General features: G+C 45.1%; 1 long non-coding RNA gene across 2 annotated transcripts; it reads right to left on the bottom strand.

Moving 5' to 3' along the window:
* Positions 1–9,823: 9,823 nt before the first annotated feature.
* Positions 9,824–12,622, bottom strand: LOC125525031 (uncharacterized). 2 transcript variants are annotated; one of them, XR_007291114.2, is made up of 5 exons: positions 12,170–12,622; positions 11,611–11,754; positions 11,396–11,506; positions 10,234–10,387; positions 9,824–10,123 (listed from the first exon to the last, which is right to left on the bottom strand). It is a non-coding gene; the product is annotated as an uncharacterized LOC125525031 (long non-coding RNA). The 2 variants fall into 2 exon arrangements; XR_007291113.2 differs by having other exon boundaries at positions 9,824–10,387; positions 12,170–12,618.
* Positions 12,623–15,780: the final 3,158 nt, after the last annotated feature.

Consider the following 15,780-nt stretch of genomic DNA (forward strand, 5'->3'; position numbering starts at 1 on the left):
TTCCATGCCATGTGCCTTACACCTGTCACTACGCATTCTCCTGTCCCAGAGGAGAACGAGACGAGGCTTTTGAGATGCTTATTGAGTATCTCCGGGCCCTGGAGGCAGCCTTCGACAACCTGGTGGACGACTTCGTGGCTGCCCGCATGGACTCAGTCCATGGTTGTGCCGCCAACAGGAGGGAGCTCCTGCCCACCGCACCGCCACTGACTTTTGTCTCGTCCTCAGCATCTTATGCACCTACTCGTCGCCTGCCTTCTACCGAAGAATTCAACCAGGTCATTGCGCCCACTCCAGCGCGCACTGCACCACCCTTCGCGCCCACTCCTATTTGTGTTGTTCCGCCCCTGGCACCCGCTCCATCTACTCGGCGCAACACTACACGTATGGAGCCTATTAGCGAGGAGGAATTCGAGTCCCCAGCCTCGCTACGCCTCACCCTCGGCAGGGCAAAGGAGATCATCAACATCTCCGCCTGAGTACGCTTAGCTGCCATGCAATGTACCGCTTTGTACGATATGTTTATATGTACATAGGTTGTGAGGAGTAGCCTGTTTGCGCATCATGTAGGATCTAGAGGAGTGCACTAGCCTAAATAACATGTCAGGATTATGTACGCATATCCTGAGTGATGTATTGTATAATTACTGTCTGCGTGTAAGATATGTAATGAGCAGTCCTTCTCCGCGCGCAAATCGATTTGTTTTTCTTAAGTAAGCTTGGTTATTTAATTTATTTGCCAGCTTTGTGCATTTATGGAATTGTTTTTGCGACCCTTTTCGCTTTTCTTATGGGTTTTACAAAATATATCCCCAGAGTGAAAAATGTCTCATTCTTGGACTCGCTCCATGCCAACTCCACCAGAGGAAAATTATGATACACAACCCAGCAACAAGTTCGCACAGGGACAGTCAAGCCAACAGGGCAGTGAATCGGCACTTTCACAAATGTGTCGCCTTTATGAGCAGAGTCAGCAACAACATCGGGAAATGATGAACCAAGTCATCAACATGGGAAATCACCGTGGACAGTATCAGCAGCAATCCAAGTTATCTGAGCTACAGAAGACGCGTCCCCAAACATTTTCTCATACTGACAAGCCTCTTGAAGCCGAGGATTGGCTCCGAGACATGGAAAGAAAATTAATTATTGCACAATGTTCAGACCTCAAGAAAGTACTATATGCTCCGCACTATCTCACAGGAGCAGCTGCATCATGGTGGGAGAATTTTCTGCACATGCACCCCAACGAAAGTGATATACCCTGGGATGATTTCAAGGAAGGTTTCCGTGGTGCACACATTCCTAAGAGTATTATGAAAATCAAGAAGAGAGAGTTCGATGACCTCAAACAAAGGAACATGACAGTGTCAGAATACAACGGTCAATTTACTCTGTTGTCTCGCTACGCCAATGAAGAACGTATGACTGAAAGCAAGAAGATGGATAAATTCCTTGACGGTCTAGCGCCCGCGCTTAAATGCCAACTGGTCGTACACACTTTTCCAGATTTTAAGACACTAGTGGACAAAGCCATTACTCTGGAAAATGAGAGACGTAGCTTGGAGGATTTCCGCAAGCGAAAAAGAGACCAGACTACTCTTGCGCGCAACCACCGAAGCAAGATAGATTTTCAGGAAGGTGGGACACACAAACCTACGACAAACGTCTCACGCCCAACCAAGAATTTCCATGCAAGGGACAATGAGTTCACATATCGCCCAGGCGTTACTTGCTACGCTTGTGGAGAAGAAGGGCACTATGCCAAACGGTGCCCCAAGCCAAGGAACTCGACCCCGAAGCCAAACAACGGTGGAAATAATTCAGCGCCCAAGCGCAACAATTTCAACCCCAACAACAACCACAGGAAGGGTCATCTAAACCACGTGACCAAAGAAGAAGCACAAAACGCTCCGGATATCGTACTCGGTACGTTTCCTGTCAACACAATACCTGCAATGGTTTTGTTTGATTCTGGAGCTTCTCACTCATTCATTTCGAAAAGTTTTGCTTTGCAAAATAATTTTTCGATGCTTCCTCTGGAAAAATCCATGATCATCAAGTCCCCTGGGATTCAGCAAGTTACTCAGAGTTACTGTCAGAATGTGGTTATTGAGTTCGAAGGATTGAAATTTCACGCCAATCTTATTGTGTTAGAAAATAAAGGACTGGATGTCATCCTAGGGATGGACTAGTTAACCACCAACAAAGGTTTTATTGACTGTTTCAACCGGACCGTAATTCTCACACACCACCACGGGAAGACAATAAAAGTATCAGCCAAAGAAAGAAAAATACCCCGGCAGCCGAGATTGAATAAGGTGGACGTTTCTGAGCTAAACAAAGTTCCAGTAGTATGTGAATTTCCAGACGTATTTCCCGAAGAACTACCAGGCATGCCACCAGACCGAGAGATAGAATTCAGCATTGAGCTAGCACCAGGAACCACCCCCATATACAAGAAACCATACAGAATGGCACCATCCGAGTTGATTGAGTTGAAGAAACAAATAAAGGAATTGCTGAACAAGGATACATTCGAGCCAGCTCCTCACCTTGGGGATCACCAATTTTATTTGCCAAAAAGAAGGACGGGACACTGAGATTGTGCATAGACTACCGAGCACTTAACATGGTCACAGTCAAGAACAAATACCCGATGCCACGGATAAATGATTTATTTGATCAGCTCGCTCAGGCCAAGGTATTCTCAAAGATTGACTTAAGGTCAGGGTACCATCAATTAAAAGTGCGAACAAAAGATATCCCCAAAACAGCCTTCACCTCCAGATATGGACTATATGAGTTCACAGTTATGCCTTTTGGATTAACGAACGCCCCCGCATATTTTTTTCACCTCATGAACAAAGTATTTATGAAGTTTATGGACAAGCTCGTTGTGGTATTTATCGACGATATTCTGATATACTCCAAGACACCAGATGAGCACGCGGAACATCTCAGGATTATGCTAGGAGAAATCAGGAAACATCAATTGTATGCCAAGTTCAGCAAGTGCGAATTTTGGCTAAGACAAGTAGGCTTTATAGGACACGTGCTGACCCATGACGGTATCGCAGTGGACCCGGAGAAAGTCAGGGCCATACTTGGCTGGAAGTCACCAGCCAGCGTAACGGACATACGAAGTTTCTTGGGAATGGCAGGATATTACCGCAGATTTATTGAAGGATTCTCCACCATAGCCAAGCCAATGACGCAGTTACTCAAGTAGGACAAGAAGTTCGAATGGACAGACGCCTGCGAGAAAAGTTTCCAAGAGCTAAAACGGAAATTAACGACAGCACCGGTATTAATTGTGCCAGACATACACAAGAATTTTGAAGTGTATTGTGACGCATCCTGAAAGGGCCTCGGGTGCGTGTTGATGCAAGAAGGCAAGGTTGTCGCATACGCCTCAAGGCAACTTCGCAAGCATGAGGAAAATTATCCCACTCATGACTTAGAAATGGCAGCAGTCATTCATGCACTTAAGGAATGGAGGCATTTCTTGCTTGGTAATCGATGTGAAATATACACGGACCATAAAAGTCTCAAATATATTTTCACACAGCCAGAACTAAACTTGCGGCAACGACGCTGGTTGGAATTGGTAAAGGATTATGATGTTGGTATCCACTATCATCCAAGAAAAGCAAATGTAGTGGCCGATGCTCTTAGTCGGAACCCCAGCTCCGACGAAAACAGTCTGCAAAGCTTGAGACCTGAATTCCAACAAGAATTTGCCAAACTCAACTTGTTAATGATCGCGGGAGGCACCATAACAAACTTGGAAATACAGCCCGACCTTGGGGAGAGAATTAAAGAAGCTCAGCCTGGTCACCCCAGCATTGAAGGAATTAAAAGAAAGGTGAGTATGGGCAAGGCCTCGGAGTTCGTCATAGACGATGGAGGAATATTATGGTACGGAGACAGACTCTGCGTGCCAAACATAGAGGACCTCAAACAGCAAATTCTAGCTGAAGCACACACCGCCCAATATTCGATCCACCCTGGAGGAACCAAAATGTATAAGGATATTCAGGAAAGATTTTGGTGGCACGGTATGAAGAGGGACATAGCCACATTCGTTGCATGTTGCGATTCTTGTCAACGCATAAAAGTTGAGCATCAAAAACCAGCCGGACTACTGCAACCAAACAAAATACCTGAGTGGAAATGGGATGAAATAGGGATGGATTTCAATGTCGGACTACCTCGGTCACGACACGGGAATGATGCCATATCATCACTGATAGATTAACCAAGGTGGCACATTTCATTCCAGTGAAGACAACCTACAACACTCAGAGGCTTGCCAGGATTTATCTCTCTCGTATAGTTCGTCTGCATGGAGTCTCGAAGACTATAATATCCGACAGAGGCACTCAGTTCGTCTCGAGATTCTGGGATCATTTACAACAGGCTCTGGGAACTCAACTGGCCTTCAATACAGCCTACCATCCCCAGACTGATGGACAGACTAAACGCGTAAACCAAATTTTAGAAGACATGCTGAGAGGATGTGTCCTCACCTATGGAACCAGTTGGGAAGAAAGCCTGCCATATGCCGAGTTCGCATACAACAACAGTTACCAGGCCAGCCTGCAAATGGCACCTTTTGAAGCCCTATACGGACGGAGGTGTCGTACCCCGCTAAATTGGTCAAAAACCGGAGACAGCCGTATCTTCGGCCAGACATGCTCAAAGAACCGAGGAAAAGGTCAAGCTAATCAGGGACCAACTCAAGACCGCTCAAAGCCGACAGAAGAGTTATTACGATCAGAAACATCGTGGGGTCAATTTTGAACCCGGTGAATTTGTGTACCTACGAGTATCACCTATGAGGGGACTGCAACGGTTTAAGATTAAAGGGAAGTTAGCACCAAGATTCATTGGACCATTCTGCATAGTGGCACGAAGAGGCACCGTAGCCTACCAGCTAGACTTACCCAAAGAATTATCCGATGTCCACGACGTGTTCCACGTTTCGCAATTAAGGAAGTGCGTAAGCAAACCAGAGAAGCAAGTATCCCATGAGAAAATTGACGTGCAACCAGACCTCACCTATCGAGAACGCCTAGTAAAATTATTAGAGGAGTCTGAAAGGAAGACCCGACAGAAAACCATCAAGTTTTTCAAAGTTCAGTCGAGCAATCACACCGAGAGTGAAGCAACTTGGGAAAGAGAGGATTTCCTTCGGACAGAGCATCCATACTTATTTAAGGATCAACTGAAATCTTGGGGACGAGATTTTTCCTAAGGGGGTAGGTGTTGTAACACTCCAAAAATTTTATTTGGTTTTTCAGCAACAACTTTGTTGGTTTTTGAAAAGAGGCCATTTAAATTTTTTTCCAAAAAACCTTCCTCTTAAAAACTTCTTTGGCAAGGATTTTTATTTTTGTATCTTCTTCAAACTATGGTGTTTGATCATTTAATACTCCTTCTCTGATGGTTCCCTTCTCAAAGTATATTTTTGGAAATTATTCTTTTTCTTATAAAAAGAACTCTATGAATTTTGAGGTTTTTCTTATCTTGAAAACCACCCATGGTTTTACCATGTCTCCTATAGTAAATCTTCTCAAAATCCCTCCTTCCACCTTTGAACAATCTAAATTCTCTGTCTCAACAAGTCCAAACAAGTTTTGGATTTTATTTCAATTATTTTATCTCTCAAATCATTTCTGCCAATTATTTTGAGCCTGAGTGATTTTCAAAGCAAGTACCTCATTGCCTTTGAGTTTTTATCTCAAAGCAACTCCTCTGGATTGTCCTTAGTACCCACAACCTAGAACCATCTTGATCCACTCTTCTTCTTTTCAAATTTTTCAAATTTCACTCACTGCAATTTGGACCAGATTTGCCAAATTTGGTGAAATTCATATCTCCTATTCTCCAAAAATTCTACCAAAATTCAGGCAGCCTCCTGGTGCAATGAGAGGCCACCCCACCAAGTTTCAGCTCAAGGAAAAATCCCTAGATGCCTAGATCATTCTGTCGAACACCATGCATGCACCATTTCTGTTCATCTTCAGTTAACTTCAGGGTTCAGTGTCGTTTCTCTTCGTCAGATTTCAGTCACGCGGCCACAGTGCCCTTGGCACGTTGCTCGCCGCCTGGCCTGCTTGTCCGGAGCTCCACACCCTGGCCCGCCTGCGCCGGCGTGTCTTGCGGCGGCCGAACCACCGTAGCGCCGACAGGGAGCAGAACGGCGGCTCAACGCCGTTCGGCGCCGCCCAAACTCCCTGGTGGCTCCGCGTGGCCATTTCCTCGCTAGCGCACGCATGCAGCACCCTCGCCATGGCGCGGCACGCATAGAGCGTGCTCCCTGCTGCCGACGGGCCCGCGTCGCCCCGTTCCATCGAGCTCCCCCTAAGCAACCAAATCCCGCTGCGGTTAGCACCTAAATGGGACCAGTAGACCTCCATGATGACGCCCAACTCCCTAATCTCCCCGTCCAGCCACTTCGCCGCCGTAATCCACCACCGGACTTATCCGTCCACGGCCACCGCCTCGGATCGCCTATAAAAGGGAACCCCGAGCTCACCCTCGAGCACGCACCACCACTGCACCTCACCAAAGCCCCGCCAGGCCACTAGGAGGACCTCGAGGAGGTCTCCTCCCCCGACTCCGGCCGCCCCGTTCCGCCTCGGCCTCCGTCTCGATTCGCTCCGGTGAGGCCGTCCCCGGCGCCCAAACTTCGTCAGTACCCTCCTCGAGCACCCAAGAGTCTAACCCCCACTCCAATTTGGCCTTCGCAGCTCTCCCCGACGAGCTCCATCAACGCCCGAGCCACCGTCCGCCGGAGCAACGGCCGCCGTCGACGTGGTGCTCGCCGGCGACCACCACCACCACCCACAGACGCGGAAGGGTGCACTGATCATGAAGGTAACCCCCGATCACCCTGCCTCGCCATGGATCGCCGCCGGTGACCACCGCGGCTCTCGGGCACCGTCGAGCTCTGCCGCCCCGTTTGAATATTCAAACCTGACGGGTGGGACCCGCCCGTCAGCCTCTCAGTTATTTTTAAACGAACCATTTTTTGAAGGCGTCTTCTGCCAAAGTACGTCACCCCTCTGGGCCGGCGTATTCTTTATCGAATCGTTTTCTGTTTTTATAAGTTAGCCCCTGGAAGTTTTCTGTTTCATTACAGATGGATCCTTGGGTTAAAACCCTTATAACTTTTTAACAGAAAGGAATTTTTGAGTGATTCTTTTTCTGTCCTCTTCAAATTTTTGTCTAGTTTTTTATCATATTTATTTGAAAAATATTTGGAATAATTTTTGTGCACCTCACGGTATTCACGATAGCGCATATATTTTCTTTATACCGTAGATACCGAAGGAGGTGACGGGACCGAAAACTTCACCGAGCTAGGCTCCGACTACTCTGAACCAGGCAAGCATGTTTGAACTTTTGATATGATGATTGTTTTGGCATGTTTGCATTAAGTAGTTTCATGGCATGTTGATGAGCATACCGATGAAGGTCATGTTACATGCAACGATGAGGCAAGTGACTTTCGAAAATCCATAAGTGGATGGATGTGAGTATGCATGGCCATGTGTTGGCATGAGGATGGGTAAGATGGCAGTGTTGTAGCATGCCAGTCTTATGCCAGGCTATATGACTTCAGTGTCAACCCGTATCAGTCCAGTTCCTTCCATTCTTCCTTCCCTGTACTACCACATGTTTTCCACAAGGAATATGGCTTAGTAAGTTGCAAACCGCTTCCCTGGTACACACCAAAAGGAGAGTCCGTGATGATGGTTCCATGGCCCTGGATTAAAGCCAGTCATCCGGTCAGGGGGCATGGGTGTTTCCGGTTGGGACCGAGAGGGGGGCACCCCTTAGAGCGCGCGTATATAAATTTGATCCCATGCTATTCGAGATTGTGATCTCCCCGTCTCAAAAGTTTTTCTTGGACGATGTCTAGGGTGATTCCTGGCATCGAGAGGTAGGATGGGTGTGTACTGGTTAGCTGTGTTTTCTTCCGAAATACCGTAAACGGAACTAGTCCTTCGTGACTACGGAAATCCGTTGGCTGTGGGAAAAAATTTCGTACAAACTCTGCAGAGTCATATATTCCTTTGAATCATCTATTCCACGTCCAAGTTCGGTATTATCTTATCCTGACAAATGTCAGTTTTGATGACAGAGACTCCGGTGAATCACATGAGAGCTAAGTCCGGTTAAATGTTTATTCCTGTGGATGGACTAACCCGTTTATTTTCATGAATTGAATATTTATTATGAGTATTATTTACTTGTGAATAAAAGCCCTTTCTGTGATGTCGCTCAGTCGTCCGACTGTGGCATTGTTATTATTTAATTTCAATAAAAGCCCTTTCTGTGATGTCGCTCAGACGTCCGACTGTGGCATTGTTATATTTTACTTTCAATGAAAGCCCTTTCTGTGATGTCGCTCAGACGTCCGACTGTGGCATTTCTTTTAAAGCCCTTTATGTGGCGTCGCTCAGACGCCCGACTGTGGCATTTCTTTTAAAGCCCTTTATGTGGCGTTGCTCAGACGCCCGACTGTGGCATTTCTTTTAAAGCCCTTTATGTGGCGTCGCCCAGACGCCGGACTGTGGCATTTCTTTTAAAGCCCTTTATGTGGTGTCGCCTAGACGCCCGACTGCGGCGTGATTTATTTATTTATCTTCCTATCGAGGTGTCGCTTCAGACACCCGATTGGGTTTACAGTTATTTTGTTGGGTTTTCGAGCGGACTACCACCGACCCCCTTTTTACCTGTCTTGTTTTTACGAATTAATGTGCCACTGTTAAAATTAATCATGACGCATCCATGCACGCTTTTGTTATATCTTACGTCCGAACTGTCTTGCGAGTACTTTCAAAGTAATCTCCTGGCTTGTTGATTTGGCCAGATGCTGACAAAGGCGATCTCATGGATGAAGAATTTGATAGCGAGTCCGAGCCTAGAGGAATCCCAGTCAGTCTCGTGCGACCCTGGATTTGGTCACTGTATTATATCCGCTTCCGCTACCAAATAAATTCATCGAGCCTCACCTCGACGCTCGATGAGATGCCAGTTTTAGAGTCATGTATCTCACTCCCCGCTGTGTTTTGCCACCACCACCCTATCCTCGAGGCAGTAGTATGCCTCCACACCACTGTGTCATGTCCGCCATTATGTATAATTATTGGCGTGCTTGTAATAATTTGGTTGAGCAACCGTAGCTCGACCCTGTAATATATTTTATGCTACTGGCTTATTGTATCAAGAATTTGTCTACCGGAAAGGAGGATTTTTCTCATACTGGATTCAAAAGATTGGTTTCTCAATAAACATTTTTATTGGAAAACCGGTCGTGACAGGATCTTCTATGAACAATACACTAGATGACCCATTGCGCCGATGGCGCAAGGGGCTAGAGTAAGGCAAGTATTGAAAGAGTGAACATAAATATATTGAGGGGCAGATTAGAACACATGGAAATCTTAACCGACAGGGAAAACCCAATGCAGTATACCATCTGGCCATGTTAGTGTGCATTACACAAGATTATTGTTAGTAAACTGCAGAGCATATCAGCACATAATAACAAAATTGTGTCTACTGGATTGAGATGAACAGCGGATATATGAGGACAAAAATGTAGACATCACACAAGTATTTCAATTATACATGCTCTTCTTCGTAGCTATCTTTGTTCTGTTTGGCGAAGTTAAATGGCATATCAGGAAATGAAAAAGAAAAAGACTATCTGTTTTGTATCAATATTCCTCTGAAATCCATAACCATACAACCATATGTTTGATTAATAACAAAGCAAACTATACAAACCATTTACTGGAATATCGATAACAAACTTGTTCCATCTTGAATAAAAAATTGTGTACCAAATGTTCCGCAACCAGACCATTTTTCCAATACATTTATATCAACACGCACAACTCATGTTCACATTAGCACAATTTATGAAAAGCATCATTTTTCTCCCAATAAAAATGAAACGGTAAAGAAGACATGGTGCAACAGCATTAGCTTTCAGGTAAACATTTACTGTAGTTCCTAACAAGCCCAAGCAAAAAACGAAAACTATGGCATCCTCTATTGTAGAATTAAGAAAAATAGGCTCTCGTGGGATAGATTGGTTCACCTTGAGGTACAATGAATAGATTAGAAAACAAGCAGAAGTTAGTCCTATTTTGGAATCTGCAATAATACTCAGTTAGAAAGAACTGCAAGATACAAGGCATCCATACTCACATGAGCCAGCAGATGTGCAGCCTGAGCAATTGTGGGAAGGTGAACTGTTGTGAAGCATGAATGTAGATCGAGAAAGACGGGCCCTAGATTGAACCCATCAGCACCCTTCATCTCCCCAAATACCGCATCAGCAGATTGATTGGAATATCAATTCCTAAAAACCATGATCATACAAAAGGGTTTTATCAGCAGACATATACTGGTTCCAATGATGGAGCTTCTCTACGAAACAAATTTTGAAATATACTAGAACTCTTTTGCATAAAATGATTGTCAATCCAATATTATATCCAACTATAGCTTTGTGCTCAGCAGTACCTACAACCTGACACAACTCATCTATCAAACATATACACAGGTGCGGCTAATCTAACTCAGAGTCTAAAAGGTAAACTAACCCTGCATCTAGTTTATAGAACGAGGGGCCTGGGTAGCCAAGCTGGACAGAGATGACTACGACGCATGTTTACAGTATCAAAAGTAGTAACAAAGTTCACTCTTGTTTTTACATGCTTGTTGTGGCATAAATCTTTGCAGAACAGTTCTCATAACATTATTGGTCATCGAGTATTAGCTTCAACTTGAGAACAACAACATGGTTTTGCATTGACAATTGATGTACTTTTAGTAAATAAAAAACAAAATGATGCACTTTTCTGTGGGATTAAAAATGTGGAGAGAAAATGGTATGACAACAATCACGATTATTTAACAAAACAGGGAGGTCATTGTATTTACTGACCTAAAAGTGTTGTATATGATAAAATCGAAATAGCTTGAAGCCTAAAAGTGACCCAACAATACTTTCAACAGGTTGTTGTTTATGCAAGCATCAGTATGCTTTAATCAATATATAGCAACCGAACTAACCATGCCCAAAAATTTGTCCAAAGGTTAATACCTAACCACTCTCATGAACCACAAGCCCGAGGGAAAACTATGTGTTTTAGTCCTCCTCATAAATGAAAACACAACATGTTCAGGACCAAAAACGTTTACCAAAATAAGGTGATAGCAAGCCTATTTAAATTTAAGACTGGTGCAGCCTCCTAGCTTAACAAATATATAATGGCAGTTCTGGCTGGTACTTACATACAACATCAACCTATAAGGAAAATGTGAACCAAACCAAACTGGCATTGCTCCAAACGATAGAGCATACCTGAAAATTTGCCTCTATATTTTTATCTCAAATAGAGGCACGCTGAATCCCTCACATAGAATGCTGCCAGTAAGTACGTCAGGCCAACAAAAATGAACAGGAGAGGCCAACCTACAAAAAGAAATGCAATTCTTTTAGAACAACGAATCATAGAGCAAGCAAATGAAAAGGGACCAGAAGAGAAGCAATCAACAAGGCTCATCATGCAATATTACATCGAAGCTCAGTTGCAGCTGCCACCCTTGCTTCTCCTTAGACCACAACGCCGCCCCGACTCCCGCCATGCTCTGCCACAAGCATGCCGGCGGCGACATGTCGAGCCACGGCTCTGACCCTCGCCATCCACGAAGCACAAACGTCTGTGCATAGAATGGCCCACCAGACAAGATCAAAGCAAGGGAGTTAGGAGACAACTGCTCATAATAAATAGGCTCATGATTTAGCCCAGTTAGCTACCCAACAAAGATCAGTTCAAGCACTTGAAGTCTCCTGTAGCAATGTGATTCATGTTCCGGAAGGTTGTACTTTGTAGTGGCTATGTTGTAGCATAAAAGTTCAGGGAATTGTAACACTCAATGTAAATTGTTTGAACTCTGAATAATTAGGTAATGAATTGGCGCCTTGGCACCTTTGGTTATTCAAAAAAAACATTTTCTGCAGGTTGGGGGGTCTTCAGATCACATAAGTCAAAATGGTTCTCAGTTTTCTAAACATATAGCAGCAGATCATGAACATGTATAGGGAGAGGTGGTCGGGCAGCAAAGAGGGCATCACCTTCACAAAATCGGAAGAGGTGGTCGAGGAGGCAGAGAATCGACATAGCCACCCGGTTCTTCGGCGAAAGACGGCGAGGAGGACGAAGATGACTTGTCAGGGACGGAGGAGCCGGTCGGTGATGGCGGTGTACGAGGGCGGGGATGTGTGGTCGGGGACAGAGGAAACGGTTCGCGACGGCGGCGGACGAAGGCGAGCACGGTGGGGAGGGCTTCATAGCATGGACGAGCGGCGGCTGCCGGCGCTGAAGGTGCAGTCCACCATGGCTGCTGTGTGCGGCGGCTAGGGTTGGGGGAAGGGGAAAGATCCTCGAGGGTTGGGGGAGGGGGCGGCGCCGCGGCCTGGAATGGTGGAGGGGCGGGATGCGGTGGCGGGGAGGGCGGGCTGCGGTGGCGGGGAGGGGCGGGCCGGTGGCAGTGCTGGGCGGCGTCGGGAACGCGGGGCTGGGGTGCGGTGCGGTGGTGGCTGGGAGAGGTGGGGGAGAGAGAGAGAGGGCTGGGGCCGGGCTGGGAGAGAGAGAGAGGGCTAGGGCCGGGCTGGGAGAGAGAGGGGGGTGGGGCCGGGCTGGGAGAGAGGGGAGGAGATTATTTTTGTTGAAGATGAGAGAGGAGGAGATAGTCCCACTTCTTTGCCATCAGCCAACGGATGGCAAAGGCCCACATCTTTGCCATCAGCCAGCATATGGCAAAGCCCCACCTCTTTGCCATCAGCCAGCTGATGGCAAAGAATCTTTTCCGTCGGCTGGCAGATGGCAAAGAGGTGGGGCTAGTGGGCCGTTACAGCTCCATCATCCACTTGGCCCCGCCCACTTCTTTGCCATCTGCCAGCAGACGGAAAAGATTTTTGCCATCTGCTGGCATACGGCAAAGAGATGGTTTGATTGGCCGTTACAGCACTGGACCCCACCCACCTCTTTGCCGTGTGCAAGCAGACGGCAAAGATTCTTTGCCATCGGCTGGCTGATGGCAAAGAACTGGCTGATGGCAACTAGGTTCTTTGCCATTTGTCAGTTCTTTGCCGTCTATTTTTTATAAGCAAATGGCAAAGACGTTCTTTGCCATCCGCTGGCACATGGCAAAGAACAGACTGATGGCAAATTCTCTGTTTCCAGTAGTGTAACCTCCCGGTACTCCGGTAAAATCCCGATTTCACCCGGAACACTTCCGATATCCAAACATAGGCTTCCAATATATCAATCTTCATGTCTCGACCATTTCGAGACTCCTCATCATGTCCGTGATCACATCCGGGACTCCGAACAACCTTCGATACATCAAAACATATAAACTCATAATATAACTGTCATCGAAACGTTAAGTGTGCGGACCCTACGGGTTCGAGAACTATGTAGACATGACCGATACATGTCTCCGGTCAATAACCAAGAGCGGAACCTGGATGCTCATATTGGCTCCCACATATTCTACGAAGATCTTTATCGGTCAAACCGCATAACAACATACGTTGTTCTCTTTGTCATCGGTATGTTACTTACCCGAGATTCGATTGTCGGTATCTCAATACCTATTTCAATCTCGTTACCGGAAAGTCTCTTTACTCGTTCCATAATACATCATCCCGCAACTAACTCATTAGTTGCAATGCTTGCAAGGCTTAAGTGATGTGCATTACCGAGAGGGCCCAGAGATACCTCTCCAACAATCGGAGTGACAAATCCTAATCTCGAAATACGCCAACCCAACAAGTACCTTTGGAGACACCTGTATAGCACCATTATAATCACCCAGTTATGTTTGGACGTATGGTAGCACACAAAGTGTTCCTCCGGTAAACGGGAGTTGCATAATCTCATAGTCATAGGAACATGTATAAGTCATGAAGAAAGCAATAGCAGAATAATAAATGATCGGGTGCTAAGCTAACAGAATGGGTCATGTCAATCACATCATTCTCCTAATTATGTGACCCCGTTAATCAAATGACAACTCATGTCTATGGTTAGGAAACATAACCATCTTTGATCAACAAGCTAGTCAAGTAGAGGCATACCAGTGACAATCTGTTTGTCTATGTATTCACACATGTATTATGTTTCCAGTTAATACAATTCTAGCATGAATAATAAACATTTATCATGATACAAGGAAATAAATAATAACTTTATTATTGCCTCTAGGGCATATTTCCTTCAATTGCATGAGTCCATCCCTCTACATCATGTCATCTTGCTTAAGGCGTTACTCTGTTTTTAACTTAATACTCTAGATGCATGATGGATAGCGGTCGATGAGTGGAGTAATAGTAGTAGATGCAGGCAGGAGTCGGTCTACTTGCCTCGGACGTGATGCCTATATACATGATCATACCTATATATTCTCATAACTATGCTCAATTCTGTCAATTGCTCAACAGTAATTTGTTCACCCACCGTAGAATACTTATGCTCTCGAGAGAACCCACTAGTGAAACCTATGGCCCCCGGGTCTATCTTTATCATATTAATCTCCTACTACTTAGTTGTTTCCTTTGCTCTTTACTTTTCCTTTATTTTACTTTGCATCTTTATCACAAAAATACCAAAAATATTATCTTTATCATATCTATCAGATCTCACTCTCGTAAGTGGCCGTGTAGGGATTGACAAACCCTATTCGCGCTGGTTGCGAGGATTTATTTGTTTTTGGCAGGTACGAGGGACTCACGCGTAGCCTCCTACTGGATTGATACCTTGGTTCTCAAAAATTGAGGGAAATACTTATGCTACTTTGCTGCATCATCCCTTCCTCTTCGGGGAAAACCAATGCAGTGGTCAAGAGGTAGCCAGAAGGATTTCTGGCACCATTGCGAGGGAGGTCTACGCAAAAGTCAACATACCAAGTACCCATCATATACCCTTATCTCCCGCATTACATTATTTGCCATTTGCCTCTCGTTTTCCTCTCCCCCACTTCACCCTTGCCGTTTTATTCGCCCTCTCTCTCTCTATCCTCCCTCTCTTTCTCTATTTGCCTCTTTTTGCCCTCTTTCCTTTTTGTTTGCTTGTGTGTTAGTTTGTTTGCTTGTCGTTATGGCTAGCCCTTTACCTTCCGCCTCTATGTCTGAAATTGGGGAAATTATTGTCGATATGGACAATAATAATATCATGTAAAATTCTGATGCTCCTGCTAAAGAACCACCCATCTTACATACAAATAAATTCCGTGTTGGTAGTGGTAATATTATTGGAAAAGGAGTTATTCAAGATTTCTTTACTTGTGCCGGTGCTTTACCTTCTATGGGTAGTTATATCCTTCAGAGAACTAGTAGTCTTGCAGATGCTATTGCCATGCTTGTAGTCGAACTTGAAAGACAATTCATGCACATGCATCCTTGCATACAAAGGATTTTCCTAGAATTTTCTAATATTGAGCATTCTTCTGTTAAGCGTGCCGCTACTATCTTTTTGGCTCATGAGTTTAGATTCATAATAAAAGAGGCCAAATAAATATTTGCACATTATAGGGTGGACGCTTGCCGTCCTCCCATAGAGGCTATCCTCTTTGATCAAGAAGAAATAATGCGTTTTCAATCTCTAGACTATGTTGCTTTTAATGAAAAACTTAGAAAAAGTGTTCCTACCAATGTTTTAGTTGACAGAATCTCTGAACTTA

The sequence above is a fragment of the Triticum urartu genome, chromosome 7A (assembly GCF_056163025.1).
Source record: "Triticum urartu cultivar PI428250 chromosome 7A, HENAU_Tu73, whole genome shotgun sequence".
In the NCBI taxonomy this organism is placed as follows: domain Eukaryota; kingdom Viridiplantae; phylum Streptophyta; class Magnoliopsida; order Poales; family Poaceae; genus Triticum; species Triticum urartu.